General features: G+C 44.0%; 1 pseudogene; it reads left to right on the forward strand.

The window, feature by feature from the left end:
• Nucleotides 1-25,392, forward strand: part of LOC127214891 (phosphomannomutase 1-like) — a 49,248-nt pseudogene extending 23,856 nt beyond the window's left edge.
• Nucleotides 25,393-25,625: the final 233 nt, after the last annotated feature.

Genomic DNA, 25,625 nt, shown 5'->3' on the forward strand with positions numbered 1-25,625 from the left:
TTTGAAAATTGATGGGAGTCTGTCAAAGCAACTGAGGTGCCAATAGAGAAAGCTCCAAATCCTTCCCTGTGAGCAACAAAAATGAATAAGTCAATAACGATGTGTTATAACTCAAAGTATAAAATAAATTACAATTACCACTATAGCCAAATAAAGGGAAAAATAACTCTCTTGTGGGAGAATATCAATTTAAGTAGATCTATTTGTCTATTTATCATCTATTATTTATCTATTATCTATCTATCATCATCTATATCTTGCCCTCTCTCTTCTCCCTCTCTAAAACATGGAGCACAGCTCACCACACCTCACTTCCAGGATTAAGCCTAGAGCCTCTGTCTGAAAGAGTATAGCACAGAAACTGGGTAAGGTGACTTTCCACGGGAGACACACATAGTAGACATGAAAAATGGCATTTTTATATAACTCGGATCACTGATGTCTTTCGAGAAAAAGACTTGAATCTCTATAATTGTCTTTACAGAAAACTCACCACCACAGTCTCCATCAATAGGAGAGGTGGGGCTATCAGAACTGTCAGTCATCTATGAAAGTGGAGGTAGGACCATGTAGAAGGAAGAAGGGGACTAGCAGGAAGGAAGGGAGGAGAAATAGCAATGGACAGATGTAGTCAAAGGGACATGCATCAATGAATGTGTCTTCATGGAAGCCATTGATGTGTACAATGAATACATGAATAAAAAACTCAAATGGCATCCACCATCAAAACTGAGGAAAACCTAAGAAACTCCAGTGTGGAGGTAGGAGTGTGACTAAGGAGACATGAATATTAAATGTGATGTGACATATTTGAGAACCTGGAACAGAGAAAAATATATTAGGTAAAAACTAAGTAAATGTGAATAAAGTAAGAACTTTTAGTTAATAACATTTGCTAATATTGGTTTGTGAATATAAGAAATTATGTCATACCAGCAAAAGACATTCGGGGTAAAATTGAGTATGAGCGACATAGAAACTCTTTACAATTTGGAAACCTAACCTCAAGCCCCTTTTTTCATTTTACTTTATTTCATTTCCAGAACTGGAGATGAAACCCCAGGTCTCATAGGTATTAGGCAAGTACTCCTCCACAGAACTACATTCTGAGACCTAAAATAAGTTTTTAAAAACAAGCATTTTGACTCCAATTACACACACCTGTTCTGCTAACTCGGCAACATTTTCACTTTGTACATTGGTTGCATAGGGTGCTGGGGAAAGAAGAAACAGAGCAACATGAGTCAGGGCATACAGCTAAGGCTGTCACTACACCCAGCTTTCAATGTGTTGATGTATCTTCTGGCTGCATAACAACTATGTGATTAGCAGTCAGTGGCTTAGAGGTAAGAAGAACAGTGTGGGAAGGCCAGACTTACCCCTGTCCTCTCCTTTTTGGTGAAATTCTAGCCCTCTTGCACCACTGTGGAAGGGGCACCCCACTGCCTCTTACCTGTCAACAATCTCCCAAGGCCCTTTTTGATAGCAATAACAACACTCCCTAAGACATGGTAGCTGACAGACAATGGATCTTCTTTTTTTTTTAATTTTATTTAATTTTATATAACAGTCCAATTAAATGAAAACAAACATTTATACACAATATTTGGGAATTTGGGCGTCGTTCTTTCCAAACTACTTCCTGCTGGTAAGGGGCGCTGTCTTGGGGGATTCGAAGAAGATTCAGATATCCTGCCTGTAGTCTGTAGGGCTGTTTTGTCCAGCTGATTTGAATGTAGGATCAGCTTGTACTCTGTTTCAGGCAGTCTGGTGTGATCAAACCACATTAGTCTGGAAGGAATCCACATCTTTTCATTTTCTGTGGAAACAAAAATAGAAATCCTTTTCCCCAGTAACTTGTCCTTCAACTTAAATTTTGGAGTCAAAGCATTTGTTTTTTAGTTTAATATATTATTTTACATGTCGATCCCAGTTCCCTCTCCCTCACTTCCTCCTTCCCTCCCCCCATCCCTCCCTCCCTCCTTCCCTCCCTTTTTACCCTCTCTGCCCTCTCACATGCACTCTAAACACCCTCCCCTCCCATCCCCCACCCTAATTCCATATGTAGGGGAATGCCATCCAGTTGGGGTCATGTAGATCTGACAGGTCATGTGAAGTAGGGACTAGGGCTTCTCTCCTGTCTCTAGATAAGGCAGTTATCCCTCCATGGGGGATATGTTCGCAAAGTTCTTTTGTGCACCAGGGATACATCCTGGCTCCACTGTCTGAGGTCTCTTAGACTGCTCAGTCCTTCTGGCTGAGACCCATAATCAGGGGGGCCTGAGTCAGTCCCCTGCTGGCTTCCCAGCTATCAGTCTAGTGGCCGTTAGCTCCTCCTTGTCCAGGTAAGCTGTCTCTATGTGGATCTTCTTTTATAGTTTCCTTTCTTACATTGTCACTTCATCAGTTACGAATATTTCACTTAGCAATGTCACAAAGCTAAATCAATAGATACTTAAGCCAAAAATAAGACTTTATAAAATTCTCATAGCTGAGAAGTCCAGAAACAGACCTGGCCAGGTATAATTCTATTTATGAATTACAAGTACTGTCCTCAGAACCCAGTGACTCTCCATCTCTTGGGTCTTTGGCTCCAGCTCCATTTCCAAGTTCTGCATAGTGGCCTAAACAATTCAGGTCACATCTCCCCAAGTTCAAGCTTGCCATGTAGAGAGCACGACTTTTATGTTCCCCAGGTACAGAATGGCCCGTTTTCTTTTTCCTGATTCCAAATGGAACAGAGGACCATCTTAGAAGCAGGGTTCCCCCTGTTCGTGCTCACAGATGGAGCTGGATGCAGGATACACGCACACGCGCGATGAAGGGCAACAGTAGTTCTGCTAGAAGAATGATGGACTATAGTGGAGCAAGAAAAATGGAGGAAGAGTATCAAGTCTCCAGGCAGAGCAGAAAAACTACCATAGACAGGCGTAAGAAGCACACGCAGAAACATTGAGTACCACCCTCTCTTTCATAGCTAATCATTTTCTTGGAGTCTGTTCTTCCATTGCCCTGTGTGCAGGCTTCAGTGGGGCACTTGATGGATTTGCAGCATTTAAAACCATTCTCAGTTGCTTGCATCACCCACGCAAAGTACTGCTCTACCCTCCCTGCCTGTGCCGGCCCACACTTCTGTTTACTACATGAATTAATGGGGGATGAGAAGGAAAAAAAAAAGATCCCACAGAATTAAGAATTTATACTAGGATATTTCAGCATGAAGTTGGAGAGGGGAGATTTCCTGGCATCGTCCAGAAAATGAGAACGCCTATCCCATTTCTGACAAGGTGTCTTAGGAGCTTTGAAGTCACTTGCCCTTCTCGCTGGATCCACTACTGGTCTGCAAAATGAGGGCAAAAGATTTACAAAGAACCTGCAAGCTTTAAACATAAATAATGCTGTGACAACTGCCAAAAACTAAGCCCACTCTCTAAGTCTATCAGTAACTTTCCTGAGTCATTCTTTTTCTATTCATAGGCAAGAAAGGTCATGCCGCAGCATGCATGTGCAGTGTTAGCACCTCGGAGTGATTCCTAAGTCACATTACAATGCCGCTGTGCATGCAGTGGGTATTCAAGAACTGTTTGCTAACGGAACAAATAACAACAGAAAATGGAACCAAGACAAAGGGAGAAAAGGAATAATTAAAAATAGTAATAATAATGTTTACTTCTCTGGGTTTCATATGGCAACTCTTGGCTAGGAGGTTTGTCTATTCCTGATATTGGTGGCAGGCACAATAGCTGGAATGAGGGTCCGCCACTACAGCAAGCTCCCACAGAAGCATCCTGTCATTGTTTATAGGAACTGTCTTGCTCACAGATTTCTGAAAACCTGGCAAAGCCTCAGTTTTCAGACAAACGGCTAGGGATGTCGGTGTCAAGGTCAGGCTGGCCCAAACCTGTAATCTTACTATGGAAAGCATAAACGTGGATGAAAATTCAAACTACATTGTGCAGGGTGCCTGGGTGATGTGAATGTTGTGTCATAGTATTCCTATGCAGATCTCCAATACGGTCGTAGGAGTTTCCTGTCCCACTCAGCTTTTCCTACACTTTGACATCACTGGCCACAAATGATGCTAGTTACTCATTCACAACCACAGACCCTAGCATATCCATCTTCCCTGTCACCAGGCTGGCAGGAACTTCAAAGCTAATCTGTCCTTTTTCTCTTGCTCACATTCACCATCACATCTGTTAGTTGCCTAGGTCTCCCAATTCTCCCTTAGTAACGTGCTGCACTGCACGTGTTACTGCCTCCTTTGCATCTTAAGCATGAATGTTAATCCCTTAGCACTTCTTCCCTAGAGCAATGCCTCTGCTACACCAAAGCTGGAGCTTTGAGATGTATTTTGCTGTTGTCACTCAACATTTTTTTTAATGGCTCCCAACTTTTACAGAGTGAACCCAAACTGCTCATCTAGATTCACTCTTAATCTAATTGCACCCCAAGACTTTTCTCCAATACCCTCTGCAGAGCTATTCCTGAGCAGCCATCTGGAAAAGGGAGGGGTCCTAGTGTGCCCTGTGCTTTCCCTCCTCCATCTCTTGACTTGACAGTCCTTTCCGGCTAGAAAGACCACACCCATTCCCACCACTAACTCAGCCAACTGGTTCTACCTTTCCCTTCCCCAGCATATCTTGATTCTCTTTCGTCACAATGAACCCTAACCCTTTAGTTTTTCTAATGACTGTGCTTTATAGCAGGTGGTGACAAGTGTGCATTATTTGACTTTCTATATGCCTACCATACCTGGTGGGCAAGCAACTGTGTTATCATGACCTTCAGCTGGTCTCATCCCCTGAAAGCATGAAGGCTCTAACTCCTTCCCAGTGACTTTCACATACATTCTCTCCTTCAATCTTCACAACTACTCTACATTCAGTTACTGTCATTTTTACTATATCATTCATTTATAAAAGAAAAAACTTAGGCACAGAAAAATTCAATAGCTGACTCCCAGGGAACCAAACAAAGGTAAAGAGCGATGCTAACCTGAAGAGGTGGTGGGTATCCCACCACACAACTGAGCACAAAGCAATGAACACAGCCTGGGCTCTCCAGCTGGATACTAAGTTAACTGTCTGTTCAACTAATGAGTGAAATCTAGCAATTATTCAATTGCAACATGTTATACAAACCAACTCAGATTCTCTGGCTCCAACCTCACACATTTTGATAGTGTTCTTGTTGTTGCTTTTCTGCTCACATTTAAAACAGAAAACTAATTAGACCTATTTCCTTTCTCCCTGTAGAAAGCAGCTTTGCCTCACTTCTTTCTAGGGCTTTCCCTCTCTACCTGCCCCCACCCAGGAATTATGCAGCTCCATTAATAAAGAACACCCCTCTACAGACAAAGCCCTTACATCAGGAAGCTTGTAAGGAATTTAAACAGATGGGATAAAGACTGTCATCAAAGTTCTGTGTCTGAATCCTTTCTTCTTCTGAACCCATTAATCTGTTTAACAAAGGGAAAAAAGAAGGGAAAGGGGGGGAGAGAAACAGATGATTGAATGACACATTTCTTTTGTCACAACTTGAATGCCACGACTATGCTCCAGAACTACAGGTGAGTGTGTACTCTCTGGAAAAGTGACAAGCCAGCCTTATTGCTTTTGTGTGGGAAGCATTTCAATTAGCAAAGAAAAGTAAGCCCCATCAGCTTCAGGCATGGAGTCGAATACACAATGAGTGGCATTTCTTTTCTGCAGGAACACTAATTAATCAAGCAGAGTTGACAAGGATAAGTGGTCTCACAAGGCAGGGAAGCAAAGGTTCTTGCTGCTTTCTAAACAGTCAAAGTACCTTTCCCATCGCCCTGTTTAGGGATGGTGCTTACAGTTTCCGTGGGTGATAACTCGATTTCTAATGTTGCCATAGCAACACATGTGAGCTAGATTTTTTTTGTTGGTGGTGATGGTGGTGGTTTGGTTTGGTTTGGTCCATTTTTCAAAGTTACCAAGTGAAACGTTTGAAGAAAAAGTCTTTGCTGCAGTGGTGCAGAGATATGAGACATGATGGTGCCTTGAGTCTGAGTTGTAATCTTCTGTTTTTACAGTCCATTTTCCAAGAAGACTTGAACATGTCGGACCTTACATACTTGCACAACAATCCTGTGAGGAAAGGCACAGCTGGCCACAGTTTTACAAATTTTACAAGCAAGAAACAGAAGGAAGAACCACGAAAAATTCAATGTAAGGAAAGATTCAGGAGAAACAGATTCCAGGCCAAGAGCATGGAAATGGACACCACTATTTTGCAAATTACCAACAACTGATAACGTAGCTGCTCCTGTCTTCTATTGCACGTTAACGGCAGTCAATCCCACTAGAGATTCTGGGAGGGGAGTATGGTGTTTGAACATAGAGGAGTAAAGGACTGCAGCTGAGATCATAAACATGTTGGAAGCATACTGCACAAGCTGTTTGAAAAGCTACCATGTCTGACAGGCAGATTTTGAAATACTAGAAAAACAACATGACATGACCCTCTGAAAGGAACAACCAGGCTATTGTGGGAGAAGTAGATGCAAAGGTGGCAATAAGGACAGCCAAAAGGCAACTGCAGAGATTCATAAAATAGATATCAATGGCTTGAGTGGAGGTGGGAGAAGGAGGCCGTTAAGTGATCAGATTCCAGACAGGTATCAAGATAGACAGGAGAGAAGCCCTAGTCCCTACTTCACATGACCTGTCAGATCTACATGACCCCAACTGGATGGCACTCCCTTACATATGGAATTGGGGTGGGGGAGGGGAGGGTGGTTAGGGTGCATGGGAGAGGGCAGAGAGGATAAAGGGGAGGGAGGGAGGGAGGAAGAGGGAACTGGGATCAACATGTGAAATAATAAAAAAGAAAAAAAAAAGATAGACTATAATACTTCCTGAAGCTTAGACATGAAAAAGACGGAGAAAAATCAAGGATAACTTCATGGTCTAGGACTTTAAAAATGGAAATGCTATCAAGGAAGAGGTAGTCTGCAGCTGTTGTGAATTTGGCAGGAACAAGGAGAATGAGAATTCAGGTTCGAGAGACTTTCAGCTTAAGAAGATGATCTGCCTTTCAAACTGAGGTGCCAAGTAGGCAGCTGGATATAGGAATCTGGAGTGTGAAAGTCTGGACTGGTCCTCTGAGTTGTCATGTTGCTGGCACATAGAAAGTAGCTATAGCCTTGGAACAGGATGGGATTTGGAGGAAAGTGGATGGGTACATGAGAGAACTGAGACTATTCCAACAGTAGATCAGGGGGAGGAGGAAGACCCAGCAAAAAGTTTAAATGATGGTGACCATGAGGATGCAGCATACTGCAAGCCAAGTGTGGACAGTCTATCAAAGACTCAGAGGAGCATTCATGTGAAGCCATGCTAACCATTCAAGGAAGATAAACGTCAATGACTAACCATGTTCTAAAACAACATAGATAGCTCAGCTAATGTTCAAGGAGAGATTTGGGGGAAAAAAAAGACTGATGAGGCAGGAGTAAGAAAGATCAAGTTGGCATGCGTCAGAAGTAAAGGTCATCGATGCCATTTTCCAGGATTTTTGTTGCAACCAGTGAAAAAGAATGGAGGGCCAGGCTGGTGGGGAGAAGTTTCACTGTTTGAAGAGGGGAGGGTAATTGTATGTTCATAAGAAGGGGTCCAGGAAAGAACATGAATCAGTGATATCATTGAGAAGATTGGAAGAGTGGCTGCAGTCACAATCTGAGAGAGCAATATGGGGATGGGGGTATAGAACAGAGGTATTGCTAGGACTGGCTTTAGGCAGGAAGGCACAGAGGATGTGGTGCTGATGCTGGCAATGGAGCCTCCTCCATGGAAGCCTCTTCTAAAGGCTTTAATGTTCTCAGTGCAGTAAAATACAGCCGCCAGCTCCAAGCAATGTGGGAAGAGAAGGCATTGAAGGTTGGAGGTGTGCTTTGAAGGCACAAAGAGGAGTGCTTCACTGACCTTTGAGTTTAAAAATTAAGCACTTGGCTACGGACAATGAACAACTTATGGAATATGCCTACATGTCCTTTGATGATTGGATGGATTAAAACAATGTACACACACACACACACACACACACACACACACACACACACACACACACACACCATTTTCATTCCCCATTGCTTCTGAAGCTACAAAGAGGATGGTGGGGTAGGGGCGTGGTGGTTTGAACAGGTAATGCCCCCATAGACTTGTGTGTTTGCTTGGCCCAGAGGCAGTGGCACTATTAGGAGGTGTGGCCTTGTTGGAGGAAATGTGCTACTATGGAGACAGGCTTTGAGGTCTTCTATGCTCAAGCTATGCCCAGTGTGCACAGTCTCCTTCTTGTCCTTGTGCTGCCTGCAGACCCAGATGTAGAACTCTCAGCTCCTTCTTCAGCACCATGTCTACCTGCATGCTGCCATGTGTCCCACCATGATGATAATGGACTAAAGCTCTGAAACAGTAAGCCAGCCCCAGTTAAGTGTTTTCCTTCACATCAATAGAAACCCTAAAACAGGACACAACTGCTTTCCACTCTTTGTTGCCACAAACTTGGGATTTGATCCCAGGTACTTTCTTCTTCACTATGCAACCCTGGGCACACATCTGGGCTTTCTGTGCTTGTTACATAAGTTAAAAGGAGGGGGGAAGGTCACATAGTGTGACTTTTGGCAGAGATCAGAGGCCAAAGAGCTATACCACCCTCTCAGAGCCTCCTCCTCCCAGGGTTCTCTACATCTCAAGACCAAGTCTCTCTTGTTCCTCTGAGCTATGCTTCCATTTTTCCTCAACCCTTCCCCAAAAACTCACCTTTGAAATGTATTGTATCAGAAAAGCCTCCTCCAGGAGGCTCTTGGGCAAAAGATCAAAGGAGTGGCTTTGTGCTAGGCCATTCAAGACCTGAGAAGTCTAGGAGTCACCCATCAAAAAATGGCTCTGTGGTTTAAAATGGACACAGAGAAATACCTTGATGTCCTTCTCAGATTTAATCCTAACCTGTAATCATGCCAATTCCCAGCTCCAGCTAAGCCAAATCATCCATTTTATCCACTCCTGTTCCCAAGCTGTTGAAAATTACAAACGCCTGCTGACCAGCCCCCATTGCAAATCTGTTGTTCAGCATCACTTGCTGGCTAATCCTTTTATTCGTTCTTATTAACTGTCTAGCCTGCTCCGTATGGCAGCAATTTAAGTCTATTTTACTCTTCTCTAATACCCCACCCACTTCTTTCAGAGCCTTCTGCATGATGACTTGCTTCACCCAGCCCTGCTGGTCTCCACAAGGTGGAGAGGAAGAAACAAATTCTTTTTCTATTGTTAACTCTGAACTTTTTATCCCATCCTTCCCACCTCTCTAATATTTTATCACACGAACCCACCCCTCTCCTCTTGCAAGCTCAATGCCTCTCTCTAGGTCTTTCCTATGTCCTCTTCACCTTTTCCCCCATGATAGCAACTGTCTTTCCCCCCCACCATCACACCCAAACTGTATTCTCCATCCATGGGCAGACAACTTTCCTTCACTCTCAGCTTCCTAAGTGTCTGTCTTCACTGTTTTATGTAAAACGTTTCCTCCACTGTCTAAGTGACAGCTGCTATCACCTGTCGGGCTCCACCACCACTACCACCACACACACACACACACACACACACACACACACACACACACACACACACACACACCACAGGCTTATGTTTTGATTACTTGTCAAATGGTGGGGCTATTCTGAGAAACCATGCAACCTTGACCAGGCAGGAGCTTAGTTGGTAGAAGCAAGTCACACCTTTGAGAACTGAAGCCCAGCCCCTGGTTGGGACTGGTCGGCTTCCTGGCTTACCACAATGTCAGGAACCTCCAACACTCACCCCTGCTAACATGAATCCCACTTCAGTGGAAACTTGGGACAAAATAAACTTCTCCTTTAATTTGTTTCTGAGATTGACTTTGATCACCACAGAGCAGAAGCACCATATAGTCTCTTTTTTCTTGTTTGTTTGCTTGCTTGCTTGCTTGCTTGCTTGCCTGCCTGCTTTTCAAGGTAGGATTTCTGTGTGCACCTCTGGCTGTCCTGGAACTTTCTCTGTAGACCAGGCTGACCTCAAACTCACAGCGATAGAGATCTAACTGCCTCTGCCTCCCAAATGCTGGGATTAAAGGTGTGCACCACCACCCACTGACATACCAGATAGTCTCATCCCATCCTCCTCCAACCACTCTTGAGCAGTCACAAACATAGATACTCCTGTCTTTAGCTCCTCCTTGCTCTATGATCTACCTCTCCTGCCCACTCCTTTCTACTCTCTGCCCTTCACTGTTCCAGTGTCCATGTGTTCCAAGGTGGTTTCCACTTCCCTCCACCCCCTTCTCTGTGCACACCTCTTGCCAGGCAATTAAACCGTTGCCTTGGACTATTAACCTTATCAAAACCAAAGACTCATAGCTATTTCCCTAGCACTAACATCCTTTGTGAATCTCAGTTCCTCCTGAGACTTCCTATTTTATAGAAAATACAATCCCATACTTCCCTAACTTCATTGCTGCCTTAGATATTCTAGAACTGCTCAGAGAAGAACTCATCCCTCTTCCCACAGCATCCCAAAGAAACCTGTTTCTCCTGCTCCCTCTCTTCTGTTGTCCTCATGCCTCCCTAACCTCCTGCATTGGCCAAGCTCTTCCATTTCTTCCTGAGTAAAACTCCAGGTCCCTTCATGACTGAACATCACAGTCACCAAATCTGTCAACTCCTTGTCCACTTCCAACAGTGCTGTCTTCAGCACTGACCATGGGGGCTTTATAAATGGAAATTAATCTTAAATCTCTCATTCTCCCCCCCCCAAAAAAATGTTGTATATTACACTAGGGAAACCAAGTTGCAACTGTCACAGTGAGATCAGATCCCTGAAGAAGTCTAGTTAGCAAAAGAACAACTGAGTGGAGGCAAGACCAAGTCCATGACTAAGCAAACAGATGCCCTCACTCCTTCCACCGTCTGGTTAGAAATGGAGAGACCAGTGGCAGCGATGGCATCTCACACACATAAATGCTCTTTAACTGTTGAAGCCTGTGAAAATAAGGATTGTATCTTAAGGATGCTAAGCCTTGCCTTGTCCAGAGGAAAGGAGTCATATCTTCTTGCAGGATCACCAGAAAGGTGACTATTCCTGCAAGGTATTATCCCTACACATGTCCTAAGAATGCCAGCAGATGTTCATGGCTGTCTTTTTATTGGGGGAACCAAAGGCACTGCAACCCTGGAAGTAGACACAGCACATCAGGGCATCCTTTTCCGTTGAAATCAGAACTTCTCTCCTAAGAATTTGACTCATCATGTAGGATCATTCCAGTCGTAGTTTTACCCTCACAGGTGAAGACAGAGGTTTCTGTCCCTCCAGGTCCTGCCACCCTTCAGCTCCAAATAAGTACACAGAGACATATTAAATTGTTGGCCGATGGCTAGGGCTTCTAATTGGCTAGCTTGATCTTAATTATTAACCTATAACTATTAATCTATGTATTTTCATATGGTCTTGACTTACTGGAGAACAGACCTGTTACTCCTTTGGCAGCTACATGGTGTCTCTCCCAGGCCTCTCTTCCTGCCTTTACTCCCCAGAATTCTCCTGGTCTTCGAGCCCCACTATCTTCCTGCCTCTATTAGCTAATTAGTGTTTTATTTATCAAGAATAAGAAAAACATATACAGAAGGACATCCCCCATCACACAGGACCAGCAAATCTGAGGACACCGATGGAGGACAGAGTACAAACAAGATATTTTCTCCAGTCCCCTTTGGCAGATTCCAATGTTCTTGGTGATTTATCAAAACATCAACAGAGACAGGAACAAGTTTCCAAATCTTTTTTCTACTGGCAACAAACTCTTGAAGCAGAGACCAGCAGACTGTCATCAGCCAGGAAAATAGCTTTGCTAACCCAATGGTTCAGGAACATTCATAATTCTCCACCTTCTGCCTGTGGGGGTTACATCTTAAGGCCTCAAGGCTCCTGCCTGCTTCAGCAACCTGATGTGGGAACATGCAGCCTGTTTCCATCTCCCTCTACATCACATCTATCATTTATCTTCCTGGTTTCATCAAGATGTATAGGGATGGCTGGCAGCAAAGAGTCAGCAATGATTAACTGGAAGACATGCCTCTAAGTCACAGATCAACTCACTTCCTCCTTTGGCAGTCCAAAGAAGGCATCTCATTTCTTCAGGTCCTTTTAGCACTTGAATCTTGGTAATAAATGAGACCTTCAGTCCCTTGCTCCATTAGACAGTGAGACTGATACCATCTAAATTTGGGGGCTGATGCAGAATGGGAAACAGGCAAGAAATTTTTCAATGACTATCTCCTACCAGATAGCTTTGCCCTGCATGGTGACCTCTCATCTTGTTTTATGGGCCATCAGAGGCTCTGCAGTCACTTCTCAAGTGGTAAGCAAAAGGAAGTCTCAAGACTCATGGTTTATGCAATAAGCACCTGGAAAAGAGACCTCAACGCTCAAACCAACATTGATCAAATTACCTCTTCTAGGTTAGCTTAATCTTCCCTTAACAGCGCAGTGCATTTGGCAACATAATGGTCAGAAAAGCAAGCAAGAAGCTGGAAAATGTTCTCAGTTAGTAAAATACTTGCCTTGCAAGCATGAAGACTTGACTTAGAAGCATGGTACCCACATTTTAAAAAAGAAAAAAATATGGATACAGTAGCACATGCTTGTATTCCAGCATTGAAAAATAAGAGACAGATCAGGGGGCCTCACTGGCTTGTTTCTCTACTGGCATTTGCCTCATAAGTATGAGGCAAATGGGAAAGGGCAGAGATGGTCAGGTGGCCATCAGCCAAGCAAGGCCAGCTTTGCTAACTGCATGGGTCAGACATATTTATCGCTCTCCTCCTGCCCACAGGTGCTGCATCTCAGGGCTCTTGATTCAGCAACCTTATGTATAAATAAGGAGCCTGTTCCTACCCTCCTTCATATTGCATTTACTAATGCTTTTCTTTAGAAGAAAAAAAAAGATGTATTTATTATGTTTACAACATTCTGCCTGCATGTATACCTGCAGGCTAGAAGAGGGCACCAGATCTCACTGTAGATGATTGTGAGTCACCATGTGGGATCTGAGAACTGAATTCAGGACCGCTGGAAGAGCAGCCAGTGCTCTTAACCTCTGAGCCATCTCTCCAGCCCCTTATTATTGCTTTTCTTAGCCACCTAGACTAGTCAACCCGGAGCATTCCAGGCCAGCAACAGACACAGTCTCAAGAAAATAAATGAAAGAGATGTACATGGCCTGGGGAATGACAACCAAAGTTGTTTGGCCTCCATATGTATGAATACACAGATGGGCACACACACACACACAAAGCAAGCTAACTAAGTAGGGAAGAGGCACAACAAAGCCTGCTCTCTTGTTAGTTACTCCATGAACATTATAGAAGCTAACTGCAGGGCCTTACTCTGAACCACTGGGAGAGATGTTGCTAGACACTTAGTTACCAACCAGGAGAACCGTAGACAGTGAGGACTAGTGGACCATGCCCTCATTTGTTTAGGCCTCCAGAGTCCGTTGGTGTGAGTCCATTGACAGCTTTGTCATTGAGGGGACTCGTTGCCTACTAATACTTTAGTACTTATTAAAGATGGAGGTTTCTGTCCCACCTGGACCTACAGCCTGTTAGCTCCAAATAAACAAACTGACACTATATTAATATTTAGACTGTTTGACCAATAGTTTAGGCTTCTTATTGGCTAACTCTATTTTAATTATTAACTCATTTCTATTTATCTATATATTGCCATGAGGCTGTGGCTTACCAGTAATCTGGCATGTTACTTCTTTGGCCACATGGTGTCTCTTCAATGCCCCTTTCTCTTCAATGCCCCTTTCTCTCTCCTCCCCCTCATTCTCCTAGTCTGGTAGCCCTGCCTATATTTCCTGCCTGGCTACTGACTAATCAGTGTTTGTTTCATCAACCAATAAGAGAAACATATATGCAGAACAACATACCCCATCAATTTACTAATAGAATTCCATGTCCATGCTGGCTCCAAAATACAACTACAGCAACTACGCACAGTACTTCCTGGGACTCCTGTTTATAAGCAAAGTCATTAAGTAAAGACCAAGTCAGTAGAATACCTACCCATTTTCTTGCTTCAAAGGACATTTAGGAATATTAAGCATCTTGGTTTCCACATCTGTAAGATGGGGATGATGATACAAATGCCAACTATCCCATTAGGTGAGATTTCTCAGTCATGGTGTGATGACTTGCTGGGATCATGTGATCCTTTTCTGGTGGAGACTATCCTACATATTATAGGATTTTTAGTATAAGTATCATCCTTTACTTCCAACAACCCTATTCTGCTAATATCTCACTTCTGCCCAGCTATGACCATCAGAATGTCTCTATGTATTATCAAAAGTCTCTTTTTTATTACTGTTTTAAAATAGTTTATTCTTGTTTTATGTGCATTTGGTGTTTTGCCTGCATGTATATCTATGTGAAGGTGTCAGATCTTAAAGTTACAGAGCCACCATGTGGGTGCTGGGAATTGAACTCAGGACCTCTGGAAGAGCAGTCAGTGCTCTTAACCGCTGAGCATCTCTCCAGCCCCAGAAGTCTGTCTTAAGAGGCAGAAGTCACCCTTTCCTGAAAACCACTGCTGTAACAGAATAAAGAAAACAAGATGTGTAAAGTACTTAGCCCTGGTCCAGGCACTTGGGAAAAGTTCCTGGACTTCACCCAGGAGAAGACACTGTGTTCTACAGCAAAGGACTTCACTCTGCTGATGGAGAACCGAAGTTTGCCTTCTTGAAGTAATCCCTTCCTTCAGAGACCTTGCTGAGAGAATCCAAGTGGCAGAGACGGCCGGCCTAATAAAACTTATAAACACCTTCCTTATTACCTCTCCCTCTTCTCTATTGACTGGTACAAGCAATTTGCTAGAAAATAGACTTTATTACCCCCCCTTCATACTTGAATGCCTGCCCAGCCAAAGATATTATACACTATAGAGAATATTTTATTGGATTTTTACAAATAATAAAAATAACCCATCTGGTCTCACCCTCTTAATCTTTGCTTAGAGGCCATTTTGTTATAATACGGAAATTTTAGCTTTCCTGTCCCAGAGAGGAACACTAGTGTATCTCCTTAACCCTTTGATGCCCAGCACTATTCTGGTGCACCCCAAATAGTGAAAGCAGCCATTGGGTCAACTGACTGCCCCCAAGAATTGGATGTGAGCAATGGTTATTAGGATAACTAAGTCTGGCCTTCTCTTCTGCTATCTTTCTGCACATGTTCAGTCAATTTTATAGCAGTTGCCATGCTCCAGCCCCGAGGTCCTTGAACTCACTCACAACTCCTACCATCTTTGGCTGTGGAAATCCAGATATAGAAAAGTAACGGCTGCTTCTCAATTTGGTCCTCTCTTTTTTCCAACTACAGGTTCACTAGTCCTTACCCTTGATGTCTCTCTGGCCTTGGTCATCCTAGTGCCTCCCTTTGAATGAGAATTTTACAATGAGGTGCTACACATCACACTTCTTGGATGATCCTACCCAAGAGTCAGTGGGCCTGTATTACAGCCCATAATAAACTGTCAATTCAGTAGTCTCAAAGACTCATAAGCTTTAGGCAAAGTAAGATCTCAGGTCTTTTTCTTGCAAATCCCCGCCTATAGTCTATGCCCACAGTCTGTACTAGTGGGTCATATTTTAAGCAAAAATATATAACAATCTATTTATCCTTTCCATTTCATTTCAAATCTCAGCATCTTAAACCAAGACCAGGATATTGAGACATCTTCAAGTCTCTAAGTAAATCTCCAGCTACTCCTCCTTCCCCCAACTTTTTCCAACATCTTTAAACCCTCTTAAGTTGTGACTGAATAAACTATTTTCTTCATCAAAACATGGTGGGTAAATCATAGCCAACAACCCAAATCCAGCCACAATCTGCTTTTCTAAATAATGTTTTACTGGAATTCAGCCATGCTCATTTGTTTATGTTATTATCAATGCTTCTTTCCTGCCACCACAGAGACCATTAATTGGACATAGATAAGAAATATCTACCAGCTGGCCCTTTATGGAGAATGTTTACCAAAACCCCCAACCTAAGCCTTAAAGCACGCAGAGCAGAATAAAGCCTAAGTCGGGTTGCTATGGATTTCCCGTTTGTTTTAAAGTCCCTAAGCAGTGTGTTTGGAGATTGTAGCTCCCACTGTTTTGAGTTCATGTAAAATTGTGATTGTCCAGAATGGATTCTTCTTGTTGCAGTAAATGACAATGGACACAATGATCCACAACTGAACCACATACTAAGTCTAAAGCAAGAGACTTTGAAGCACTCAGTTGTAAATGGGATGTCTTCATCCTTTCCCCTCTAGGCTCAGGATCCATGACAAAGAGGAGATGCTGGGTGACACCAAGGAAAGAATGTTTTCCAGATCCAGCAGGTCTGATGCACCTATGAACTTACAGAGATTGTAGTGACATGTGCAGGACCTGCCCAGGTTCAAGCCACATAGAGCTCCTACCCTGAGATGGGGAAGTAGATAATCTGTCCCACCCCTATTTGCAGTTGATACATGCTGGCAAAGTGGAAATCAGTTTTCTCCAGTGGAGTGTCACTGCAGTGAGTACATCAACAACACTTCAGGGCAGACCCCATGCCCAAGAGTAGTTGACCAACACAAAATGAAGTTCATGTGTTTTGATTTTCCTTCTTGAAAGAGAATGTGTGTGTGTTTCTTTTGAGAAATAAAGAGAGAAAGAATGAAGTTACTCAGCTAATTCAAAAGATGCCCATCTAAGTATAAGGGGAAAGAATGGAAGTAAATTCTGAAGGAAGAGTAGAAGACCAGAGACAAAATTGATGCTAAGGAGCAGCCAAAGGCCCAGGACCAAAGAAACTTCTGCAGAGATGAGTGGACTTGTCCAGTGGTAGTTAATGCTTTCCTCTAGGTATGTAGAGAGGTAAGGTTACTCCCTTGGCAGAAAACTTCAAAAATTAGCATGGTTACTGCTTGAGACAAGGCTCCCTCTTTGTCCTATAGTTTGGGGCAGTTCCTTATTAAACCTGCCATCATATTTGTTGTTCTTCTGTTACAGTTATAGGAGAAAGCTGGAGAAAGGGATGGTAGTGGTCCCTTGTGGGTGGGGGTCCCAAGGTAAGGGACCACGTGGGAGACCATAGCAGGTTCCATAGCAGGTGAGGGTGACTGAGGTGGATGGAATAACACGTTTAGAAAGGAGAGTGAGGGGGAAGGGAAGAGAGACATAGAGACACCAAAAACAGAAGAAAAGAGGAGAGAGAGAGAAATAAAGAGAGGGGGAAGCTGGAAGGCAAAAGAGAGCCTAAGTGAGAGCGTAAGTGGACGTAAGTGGACGGGGTCTGTCTTTTAAAGGGTCCTTTACACCTGCCTGCAGACTAGTACTCATGGAACCCTGGGCTGACCAGAGTACTGCCTGAGTGCATTCTGCCAGGTGACAGGGGCAGGCCAGAGTAATGCCTGAATCCTTATAATATTAAATTCCAACATCCTTGTATGGAAGTTAATTCTCACCACCTGAAATCCAGGGAACTCATGGCCATTTGCCCCCTTGTAACTCTGGAATAGTCTCTCGTTTCCAATAATCAGTTTTCCCAGATGATCCCAAGAGCAGAGAGCAGCTGTCTAGGTTACACAGTGTAGGGTTACCTGTTCAAAGAGGAAAAAAAAATATCCACATTGATACACTAAACAAAACTACTCTTAACAAATATTGAGAGTGGGAACAAGTGGAGATGGGTCATTTGCCAGAGAGAGGATGTTGCAAGTCATTCAGAGAAGAGGGGTTGGGACCTGGCCACCTTGGATTTAAAATCTTTACAAGTCACTTGATACTTCTGTCCTAGTTAGGTTTCTAGTGCTGAGACCAACATATAACAAAATGCAACTTAGTGGAAGGAAGTGTTTGTTTCATCTTCACATTCTATCACTGTGAGAGGTCAGCGGCAGGAACATGGAGGCAGGAACAGAAACAGTAACCACAGAGGAAGGCTGCTGACTGGGTTGCTTTCCATGACTCACTTAGCCTATTTTTATATAACCCAGCAAGTGGTACCATCTACTATGGGCTGGACCCTTCTCCACCAATCATTAGTTGAGAAAATGTCCCCATAGACATGCATATGGGCCAGTTTGATAGAGGCATTTCTTTTTTTCTATTGGAATTCCTTCTCCCCAGATGACCCTAACTTGTATCAAGCTGACAAAAAAACTAGCCAGCACACCTTTCAAGCCTCAGTTTCTTCCCCTGAAGAAACACAACTAATAGCAATTCTTCATTACAGAGCCTGTGGAAGGATAAATGATATGATACACACAACATACATAGTACCTGGAACCTAGTGAGCACTCCGAAAAGGTTAGAATTCTGGTGATGATTCCCCAAATACTCTTCCACACACAACACTGAAATCAAATGTCTCACTTAACAGATGAGAACATGAGGGCATAAGAATGTCTGGGTTTTCCCAAGGCAAGGAACAAGCTCTGGATTGATGTGGAAAGAATGGTCACAGTCTGCTGCCTACCAGCCATACACCATCAAAGACGCTGTTCCGTTAAACAAGCAATCACCTTTGTTTTATTATTTTTCCAAATAAAAATCACCCATGTTGAACATGAGCACCAGCTGCCCAGGCGATCCCACATCCTGCAGCCTTGCTGAGTACCCTTTACCTGATAAAACTCTGTGGCTCCAACTAAAGTGATGCTTATTCTGCTGTCATGGGAGTGACCCAGAGGTGACACAGAGTGTTAAGGGTGCCACTGAGGACTCCGGTTCCTTCTCCTTTGCTCTCCCATCCTCTATGGTTCTTGAACCAAACTTAACCACCACCCAGATCCTCGGACCCTACTCCAGGCTCATTAAATCAGAAACTATACATAAAGCTAAGGCAAAGCCTCCTCAACACTGTCCTTATCTATGTGGTCAGAGCCAGCTTATCACCCTTTCTGTGTCTAGACTGTGGGATTGGGAAAAGGAAGAAATAAAGACAAATTCTGCTACTAAATTGAAGACTAGAGTTTAGGGCCTCTGGGGCCTGCCACAGATGCTGAGGAGGTAGTTCAGCTGTTAAAGTGCTAGCTATTTGTTGAATTTAATTCCCTGGACCCATGTAAAAAGCCAGGCATGGTTGGACAAGCTTGTAATACCACCACTGGGGAAGCAGAAACAGAATGGTCCTTGGTACTTGCTAGTTTGCCAGCCTAACCTAAGGACTGAGCCCTGAGTCTCTGTAAGTGACCCTGTCTCAAAAACAAGGTTGGGTGGGGGCAGTGATCAGCAAGAGGTCCCCGTGGATAATGAGGCTGACTGCCAAGACTAGTGACCTGAATGGGAGTCAACTCCTGCAAATTGTCCTCTGAATTCCACATACCCTGCTTTGGCCTGTGTACATTCTGCATTCACACAGAGAAAAGAAAGGTAGAAGGGAGGGAGGGAAGGGGAGATGAAGGGAGGGAGGGAGGGAGGGAGGGAGGGAGGGATAAGAGCTCCTGAGGAATAACACCCAAACTTAACCATTGGCCTCCATGTGCATGTGTAAGTATCTCTCTCTCTCTCTCTCTCTCTCTCTCTCTCTCTCTCTCTCTCTCTCTCTCTCTCTCTCACACACACACACACACACACACACTATATATCAGTTCAAAGCGAGATGGCTACAGCCTTCCCCTTACATGGGAAAAATCACCATCCCCAGCAACTCTCACAGAGGTTACATTTATTTCCTTTGGCACCTTTGATACCCCTAGCTTTGACTTCTTCCCTCCCCTAAATACTTCTCTTTCTCAAGTCAACCCTCCTAAGGATGGTCTTGTTCTTTCTTGGGGGCTCTTTCCTTCATTTCTTCCAAATCCTTTGACAAGCTCAGAGCAGACCAGCCAGAATCCACTCTGAGGATTCCCATTGTCCTGACTTCCTACCCCTCCCCCACCACACCCACCTGCTGGGAAGTCTTCGGATGCTTCCTTAGCTTCAAACTTTCCTAAATAAAGGCAAAGCACCCTGACCAGAACTTGAGGTCATGTGTTTTATTTTGTTTTGTTTTATCTCCACCCATAAATGGCTGTAATAACCACATATATTTAAACCAGTCAAATTTGAAGGACATAGGAGAAGGGTTTAAGCATAAGAAAGAAGCACTTGCTGGAGGGTTTATTTTCTATTTTTTTAAAATGGGTTACTTGATGCTAAATTTTAACTATAAAGTGGCCCTGGTTTTATTGAAGCATTATTTATAGACAAAATTTTCCATCCATGTTGCCATCTGCTTATTTCCCTTAATTGCTAGAAGTAGAGATTCCTTAGCTGATTAAAGTTTCTAAATAAAAGAAGTGTTTGGTTAAATGATTGAAACACTGCAAGGAAGTATGAAATCCACAGCACTGTTTCCCTAGTTACTCTGTTTATTCCCTAAGTTTACTTGGTTGGTTAAGGTCATACTTGGGTGGTTGAAGTCATACTTGGTTGGTTACGGTCACACTTTGTTAAGGTCATACAAATGATTGGTTAAGGCTGTACCTGGTTGGTTAAGGTCACAGTATAATGATGATAACTCTGTAGAAGTTCTGAGCCAGTGTCTGGAGCTGAGCACTACATCTTGTGTGTAAGTCTATAATCCTAGAGATAGTCTGTCCTGCCCTTTAGCTCCAAGTTTACTAGTGAGGAAACTGATGCTCTGAGAGACATGGTCACCTGGAATATTACCACACACCAAGCCACAGAGGTGAGAACAAGTCCTGTCACATGGAACCCACAGCCCAGGCACTCTGCTTGGCATGACCTTCTCCCAGTGAGCCATACCTTTCTCCAGGAAACTCCACAGAGCTACTCCCTCCTGAGAGGCCTAAAGCAGAAGCTGCTGTTTTGTGACATATGCACATAGTGATGAGCACAGGAGATAAAAACTGGTCACATGGGGCAGGGACCTCCTGGAGGTCAAATGCCAGAAGAAAGTGCTGCTTCCTGGTTCTCAGTCACCTATTATCCCACCTGGAAGCCACTCTTGAGGACTTGACTGATACCTGATAGGTTGGCCCACTGCTCTGGCCATCTCCCCATGCCTCGCCCCAATTCCTGCCATTAGCCCTTGCCCCCAGACTAGCAGGTCAATGGTACCCCATTTAAAACGCATTGGCTTTCATTCTCCAAAATCACACAGAACAAGACCCTGGAGGCTCCCTACTCGGTGGAAATTTTGTGTTGACTGTGGGTGTCTGACACCTGGACCCCTGACATAAAGCCTGCCTGAAATAAGAAGGGCCTCTAACAAATTCAAAGATACCCTCCTTTTCCTGGATCAGTACTGTTTCTCAAGTGTTTTCTGCTCAGCAAATTAAAATATATATTTATGGGAAGGAAGGAAGGAAGTTTAGACAATCTAAGGACAGTCTTAAGGCCATCTAGATCAGGCGACAAGGACCCTGCAGTATACTTAACTGCATGGACACCCATTGTACCCACTATAGCAGCTCTCAGAGCTGCTGTTTCTTTTCATTGTTTTAAAATTGTGATTTTTTTTTTTTCTTTTCTTTTCTTTTCAGCTCAGGCTTTCTTCCCTCTCCTTTGTGCATCTGAAATGTTAGAATTCTGGGAATCATTTCATTTAAGGAGCTGGTGCTGAATGGCCCAGCTTTGTGAGCACCTCTCAATGCTGCAACCGACTCAGCTGACTTTGCATTTTTCAGGGCTGCCCTGCTTCCTGCAGGGGCGAGATAGCAGCCATCCAAACACAGCTACCACTAGCAGGCTTCTGTCTGCCTAACCCAGGGCAGCTTTTCCCAGGATGGCTTCAGTAGCGTGCTAGTAGCGCGCTATTCAGAGACAAGGCTCTCTGATGAGAGACCACTGGCAGGAAGACAGAGGTTCAGAGACAGCCAACAGCAATGTATGCAAAGATGAGGGGGAAGTCTATTAAAACAGAGTTGCCAGGAGCCAATTCACAGGCCTGGCTGCAGAGAGTAGCTCTCTCTACCTCTGAAAGAGAAAGTGACTGGCTCTTCTCTGCGCCTCTTTAGGAGAGGCTCCATTCATGCCAGTTTAATTCCCATCTGCTGGGTAAGAAAGGTCTCGTCCATGGCTTTGCTCTGTGCTGATATTTCTTTTCTGTTACAGGGCTTTGTATTGTGCCCCGTGATGATGCAAATAAATTTCTAAAATCCAAAGCCTGGAGCTGCTTCCCAACCTCCCCTGCCTGGAGAGAAAGGAAGCTCCACCACAACAACAATGCTTACTCCCCCTCTGTTCACTCCAGCATTCACCCTCACAAAGGTACAGCTCTTACTCCTAGGAGAATAGATAGCAACTATTCTGAAGACATAAATGTGAGTGACGGTTGCCTCCAAATGCCGTGTCTGAAATTGGTGAGAGTTTTGTCAAGTTTTTATAGTTACAGAACAAAAGAAAGGCATGTTGCAGATACGTGGGTAAGAACATTCAATTACAGCAAGGAATTCACTGCTACAAGGCTTAGATGCTGTCTGACATTGTTATTAGCCTTTAGGCTGGTGGACGTTAGTGGTCTGTTACGTTTAGTACATCTCAAATTGTTTCATTTGATACTTACAAGGATACTAGGTCAGAAACATTGGATGGGCTACTAAGGAGCTAAAGATAGCTCAAGACAATTTGGTCCTATATCTGCAGCAGTCCAGGTCACTGTAGACACACGAGTTCTAATCGGCCTTATAGAATCTTTAACACAGGTGTGTCTTTTTTCAGAGAAGTCCATTTCACACACAGTCAGGAGTCAGGGGACTGAAGGATTCTACTGTGAGCTCTCTTTCTTCATCCTACATGGAAAATAGACCCTCTTGTCTCTGGAGATATCATCCAGGCCTCCTGAGAACAGAATCCAGGGATTTCCACAGATGGACCCCTTACAGAGTCTAGAACCATGTCCCAGAGACCCTGTGAAACTTCCCAGAGTTTATTTGAGCAAGATGAAAACCAATGCTGTGGGATCATCTTATTGTACTCTGTGAAGATGTGCCTCTGCCAAGGCACCTTCTGACTGGCTTCATAAAGAGCTGAATGGCCAATAGCTAGGCAGTAGAGGATAGGTGGGACTTCCAGACAGAGACAGGAACTTGGGGGAAGAATTTGAGAGGTGCGTGTTCACCTGAAGATATAGAGGAAGTTGGACATACACTGTATTGAGGAATGGTAATAAGCCATGTGGCAGACTGTAGATTAATATAAATGGGTTTATTTAAATTCTAAGAGCTAGTCAGAAACAAGCCTAAGCTAGGACCAAGCTTTCATACTTAATACTTAATAAAAAGTCTCCATGTCATTATTGGCAGCCAGCAGCCCAAAGAAAGACCTACCACAAACCATGGAAAAAGACAATTCCCATTTGCAAGAAGAGCCGAACAAGATGTAACCCTTCAGAACAAGATCTCTTCCCATGGAAAGCTGCAGTGGCCAAAGTGACTTTCATATCCACAGGGAAAGAGAGGAAAGAGCTGTCACTCATTCAGCAGCTCATGGGAAGAGAGGGAGAAGCAATAACACTGTGTGAGGAGCTTGCATGTGTGGTTGGACAACAACAAATGTTCCAGGAAACTGCAGATCAGCCAATCACCACATGGACCAGGCTGCCACCAGTTATCTCTTTCTCAGCTGCATTTATCAGGAAGCCTGTTTTGTTTTTAACTGAAACAGATTAATTTTGAGATTTGTTTTAGTTTTTAGAAAAAAAAAAGATGCTTTATGATCATATTGCTTTTGGTTTTTTCCTTCAAATACCATTGAAGTAGCATCTACAACAACTTGCTGCTTTTTGAACCCAAGATAGTTGTGACATGCAAACACATGTGTTGATGGTTGAGTGTGACTCGCTGGGAGGAGACCCTGTTAAGCATGGTGCTGAGGGGCCTGGGCCTTGGGTTCCATGTCACTGGACTGAATCTCACCTCTGTTGCTCAGTGTGTGACACTGGCCCAAGCGATGACATCTCTCCCAGAGCATCAGTATAGTCATCTGTAAAAATTGGGGATACGCACACAGATTGTAGGGAAGGCTACAGGCTTTTGCATACAAAAGTTTGCCATAATTCTATAGGCCTGCCTTGAGTCTGAACTATAGTCATTTCAGCCTTGCTGAATGCCGTGTTAGACTTTGCATTTCCCTCCAGCTTGCAGAGAGAGAGAGAGAGAGAGAGAGAGAGAGAGAGAGAGAGTGTGTGTGTGTGTGTGTGTGTGTGTGTGTGTGTATAAGAAAAGGAGTAATAGGAAGAAAACTAATGCCCTCAGTCAGGCTTCTACCTTCCAGGCACTGACTTAGAAGGACTTGCATGTCCTGACTTGATTTAGGCCTGAACAGCTCGAAAAATGAGCAAATGGAGGTTTGACAAGGGCTAAATAGTTTGACTAACTGTGAAAACCACTGCTAAAGTCAACTTTTAAAATTCGGGTCTGTGTGAACCCACAGAACAGGATCTGCACTGTGCTGACAAAGCTGCCCCAGCCCTGCACTGTCTCCACTTACAAAATGGGGTGCGCATGTTGCATAGGATGGGTTATACAGCAGCACCCCAACGTATTCAAGCCTGGTTCTCTCTGGTGTGGGAGATGAGCACAGAGAAGGAGCTGTGTAGAGTGAATCCTTTACAGTTAGAATGCATTTCTGCATTCTAACACAGGAGGCAACAGCACTTGACATGCATAGGAAAACACACATCCTCTGCCTGCTTGATATGGACAGGATCCTCACACCCAGCTCTCCAGAAGTAGGGTGCAGAACAGCGTGATGGGTGGCTCTGACTGCTCGAGGGTTGCTGAGCAACTAGGTGATGGAGATGAAATCACTGAGAAGTTTGATCATGTGCTTGATAAATATGGGACAGTGCAGTACAAATATGGGTGGCTATCCCCCAAAACCATCTTTGGGGAGGAGCTCTTTCAGAACTTGATCAACTCCTGCCTCATCTATATGACCCTGCTCAGACTGCCCAAGAATCATGAAACCAGAATGGCATGCTGAACATTTTGCCCATTGGTCACAGCTGCACCCCAGAGAAAGAAGATTGAGTTCTCTGAACTGGACCAAAAAGGATAAGACCTGGGAGACATTTGAGGAAGCCCTGAAGACATGATTTGCTAGCAAGGGGCTGAGATGCTATTGAGGAGGCATGATAGGTTTTCATGTCTTGTCCCCTAGGCCTGGACGAGGACAGCTTTGACATCGTCCACTTCTTTGGAAATGAGACCAGTCCTTGTAGGAATGACTTTGAGATCTATGTGGATCCTGAACTGTTGGTCATAGCCAATGATCTCCCCTCAGGACACTGCACAACCATACGAAGAGCTTTTCTTCTTAGAGACAGCCCACAAGACATGATGGTGCCCACAGCTGGGCATTAGGACCTTTAATGATCTCTGGCAAGGCCTGAAGAGAGAACAAGCGAGTGCCACGATTCCCCTCGCATCCTGTGGCCACCACAAGGCCTACCCACACAGCACCAGGGTCTGTGTTGCAACTGTCCCCAGCCAGATGGCTCCTGATGAGTCCCATCCCTGCGCTCTACACTGATGACCCTGGCCTCTGATGCTGCTGATCTTTGGGACAGAACA

The sequence above is a fragment of the Phodopus roborovskii genome, unplaced genomic scaffold, assembly GCF_943737965.1.
Source record: "Phodopus roborovskii unplaced genomic scaffold, PHOROB, whole genome shotgun sequence".
NCBI classification, from domain to species: domain Eukaryota; kingdom Metazoa; phylum Chordata; class Mammalia; order Rodentia; family Cricetidae; genus Phodopus; species Phodopus roborovskii.